This window comes from Lepisma saccharinum, chromosome 17, assembly GCF_977018435.1.
Source record: "Lepisma saccharinum chromosome 17, izLepSacc3.1, whole genome shotgun sequence".
In the NCBI taxonomy this organism is placed as follows: domain Eukaryota; kingdom Metazoa; phylum Arthropoda; class Insecta; order Zygentoma; family Lepismatidae; genus Lepisma; species Lepisma saccharinum.
In genome coordinates this window covers 10,509,574-10,514,191 of record NC_139245.1, presented here as the reverse complement: position 1 = coordinate 10,514,191, position 4,618 = coordinate 10,509,574, and positions in this window count along the sequence as shown.

Here is a 4,618-nt window from a genome sequence, read left to right as displayed (position 1 = left end):
TAACTTAATATATAAGGTAGCGCATCCGAAAATTGCCGATCACGCACGAGCGCGTGACGTCTTATGGGAGGATCGGTTATGCTCAGTGCCCCTTCGGTTATGTTCGTTCGGGGCTTGGCCGAAGCAAACGGCCGCTATAATTTCTATGCGAGGTTCGGAGAGGGAAAGTATTTTATTACTTTGAGGAGGGGGAATTATTAATTATCGAAACTTCGGGATGGTATTGAGGCATTCCTTTAATGATTAGTAACATGACTGATTGATTGAGTTGGTGTTTCAACAAGTCCACTTTATGTACAGAAAGGCTAATCGGGACTGGATCTACAGTTTAAAGTGGGATCCGAACTACTATGTCCCTCCACCGGGTATGGAACCCGGGATTCCTTGATTACAAGGCAACGACGCTACCATTGCGCCATCGGGGAGGCACTAGTAGTAACATAATTGAAAATTCGCAAACGTATTGTAAAAATCCATACTTTTCATACTTTCTGATCAATGTGTTACAAAGATAGTTGCGCATGTTCTCATTTACCATGTCTTCAGCTAAACAAGAATTGCATGAATGAAAGAGTTAAAAAGGAAATTATCGTTTCATAGATTTATTTTGTTTATTTGTTTCACTTCGCTTTTCTGCCACTTTGGGCTAATCGCGAAGACAAGATAGTAAAATGTCACGTAATTGCCTTCTAACGACAGTAAAGGAAATTACAGTTCTTGAATACAATGTATATTCCGGTTTTATAACATTATATACACGATATTGAGGATTGTATGAAATAAATATAATGCCCATTAATGAAGTTTTACTACTTCGTTCAATTTAATATTTCACAAATACGATAATGTGGATGATTTTGTACCTTTCTACTCAGTGTAAACAATGGATGTCATACTCTCCTATCGTGGAAAATTTTCTTTAAAACATTAAGCTCTTTGTGGTGTAGTTGACGAACTATATACTTGTGCCACGAGCTCGGCATACATAATAGTTTTTCCTGGTTATAGACGACTAAAATGTATTTGGAAATGTAATAGGAAAATCCAAGACAAAGTCCAAAAATGAAATTTTACTATTTAGCGATTCATACCCTTGTACAGTCCTTCATTGTGATTTCTTGTAACTTATTTGCTATATTTTCATTTATGCTTCAGATATGTTATCTTAACCTGTTCTAAATGTCACATGTACAAGGGAGAAATATAATTATCAACATTATTAACCTAATGTCAGTGAACATCAAGTTAAATCTAATTAATGATTATGAATTAAATGGACAGAGTTAATAGAAAAACTATTCTCTGAAGAATTAATTATGTCCTTTGAATTCGTAATTTGGCCCAAGTTTAGAATGCAGGGTGATAATCTCTTCATTAAACACAAAATCGAATGACAAGGTTTCGGTACATGTGTACTATATGACTGTATGTATGCCAGAAGTAGATTGCCGTTGTCATGTTAGGGACTTCGTGAAATTTTTACGTCTCACGCCCTATCCTCAAAGGCATTATTACTGTTTGATTTTTTCCATTACCTGGCTTGTCCACCGCAAAGGAATATAAATTATATGGAATTGAAAACAAAAAAATGCAGTAAGAGTGGCAACATTCTCCTGACTATACGTGAGCTTACCGTGTTGTCCTTTGCATCTCGCTTTGGCTTTGCTTAATATTATCAATGAGCTAAATTTTCTGTGTGTTCGTAAATCCCTTCCTGTACGCTTGATTTAGTAGGTTAGGTGAATTAGGTTTGATGTTCTTAGCATCCAGTTTCGAGTAGGTTCGGCTAGTTAAGGGTGTTGCATTCGTATTTGTACACTTTCGCTCTTCGCTTGCACGTACACGTATTATAGCTTTTAATACGCAAAACGATTTCACACAACTGTAACTTATCAGCACGGTAACTTGTATAACCTCACTTTGATATCGAAAATTAACATTTTATGGAAATTACAAACTGGACTTGCGTTTTCAAGGTTTGGGATTTTATTTACAACACAAATTTTTTAGCACGAAATGCCAATCTTAAACTCTACTTCCTCATCCTCCTGTACGTAAAATTTCCGAAAATATGGAAATCAGAGACCCGAACATAATTAATACGAAATTAAATAAAACAAACTTTTAAACAAATTATTAGTGTAATGTGATTTACAATTAGAGAGAGTTCACACATATTTCATCAATTGCAAAACATCACCTAATATACCTGGCCGGCAACTAAATGAATTCGACACCCATCTTCTTAACGTAGAAAGTCCAGGTAAAGATATACCAACTGTATTTCTCAAATAAACGTAACATTTTTTTGAAACGGCTCGAAGAGTCAACGCTTTGCTTATATAATCTTAAGTCCATAGGGATTTCGTTTTACCCTGTACTAAGTACTGTATTTGAGTGTCACTGAACACTTTCCCCAAGATATTCGTGAGTTTTATTGTTACATTGTCGGTTAGGTTATGTTGAAGATTTTGAACTTGTTTAGTTTTTTTGGTTAAAGCAAGTTGCAAGAGCTTGTTCTTAATCTTTAACTTATTAATTTCTTTATGTAAGCGATGAATAGTGTTTTCCAACAACGAAACATTGCTAGCAGTTTCTGTACCTACGTCTATTTTTATTTTTTTCGGCGACATAGTATTAAACTTAGTTAAGGAACGTTTCCTTATTTCACACCTTTCGTAGCGTACATCTCCACAGTCTTTATCAGCACATCCTAAAAATGATTCATGTTTTGAAGAGGAAGGTTCAGGAGAATTTGCTACACCACATTCTCTATTATTTTGCACTGAAGAATATGGTGTAATTTTAGTGATGGCACTGCAGTTGGCTTCAGTACTTTCTTTGTTGGCAAACACAAAAGTTCTGCTCTTAGATCTCGCACATAGTCTTCTTTACAAAAATGGGCACTGCACACTCTCGCATTTTTAATATTAATATTATGTTCTCGATCACAAGCGCGAATGCACTGTTTACTTACACGATTATCAGCTGGAAATCTATGATATTTTATATCACTTCCTTTAGTTTTTTGGTTATAATTCTCACAGCTTGTTACTGCACAATTAGGCATGATTATAAGTGGAATGAACAAAACAATCTCATTTCAAGAGAAATAATACAATAAAAATATATCGAATGCGACAAAATCAATAACCTGCTTGTTCCGATTTTTGCGACGTGTTAGTAGCTAAATGTACCCCGCACCAAACTTACTGCACATAGCAATGAGCACCGTCAAACCCGATCCTCCCAGATGACGTAATGCATACGTACTTCACATAGCAACGAGCACCCCCTGACTTACAGTCCCTTGTCAATGGAAAATACATTGTCCTTGGGAAGCGTGCAAGCTTGCGTAAGGTAATTTTTAAGTTGTTTTTTCAACATAAATATTTTTTTAAAAAAAATCCAAAGAGTGCTAATTACTTTAAGAAAGGTTCAAATTTCGTGTGACAATGATTGCTAAACTTCTACGATAATAAGTCTTCCTGCTAAGATAATTTTTAAAAAAAATCATAGAACGGTAGGAACCGTTACCTTAGGTTTCATTGCTTTAATATTTACACGCTTTTTTTATCTCCTGTACATGTTGACAAAGTTTTATATGCTAGAAGAAATAAACTTCATGCAGAAGCGAATAGGAGCGCGATAACTTGCAACTTTCTGCATTATAACATGCACAAATGAGCTTTTCCGAACTTCAAACAAGCTTTAAGTCATTCCTACTATTCTCGTTGGCTTCCTATCCTCCTGTGTAACTTATAAATAACATTAAGTTACAAAATCGAACCTTTAATCTTTCAGACGTTTTTTTTAACACATGTCCTTTTACTTAAATGAAGCAAAATACAGAATACGAAGACATGCTAGGAATTATTCTCCGTGGAAACTAACTTTATGGAAATTATTTTTACATAAAGAGCGAACAGAATTCATAAATAACTAACCTTTCAGGATATGACAGAACACGAACACAGCTCTGGATTCCTCTTCTGATAGTTTTTACAATAAAAATCTGCACAATAAGCCATTGTTTTTATTTTTTGTTCTTCTACATCCTTATTAAAATAGTTAGTGTACGTCCATGACAGATCATATGGAACGATGTTACGTCATGTAGAACTAGTGACTTTAAAAATACGACTTTTCTTATACATGTTTAAGAAGGGAAAGGCATTTAATAAAATACAAAATCACGTACAAGTGATCATCATTGATTAATAGATACATAAACTAAATTTTTAATGAGAAAATTAGGATTTAACATCGATGGTGGTGCCGTCTGGTAGCTGGTTAATTCATGCACGAACAAATGAATTCCGAAATTAACCTTGTTCGGATTTTTGCACCAGTGCGGGAGGCCTGATAAAACCACTTGAACTATGTAACGAACCTGAGAGTCTAAGGTTTTATATTTGTAAGAAGTTAAGATTTTTAATTGTTTGTTATTTCAAATAATGTGCAAGTTGTCACAGACAACTATAGTTAGATTGATACAGTTATAGTTGGAACTTGTATATATGTTTATAAATACGTCATAATCTGTTCGTGTTGACGTCACTTTCTCATCTCAGCAGAGGAAGTGAACCCACCTGAATGTTTCTCACCTGACCACAGA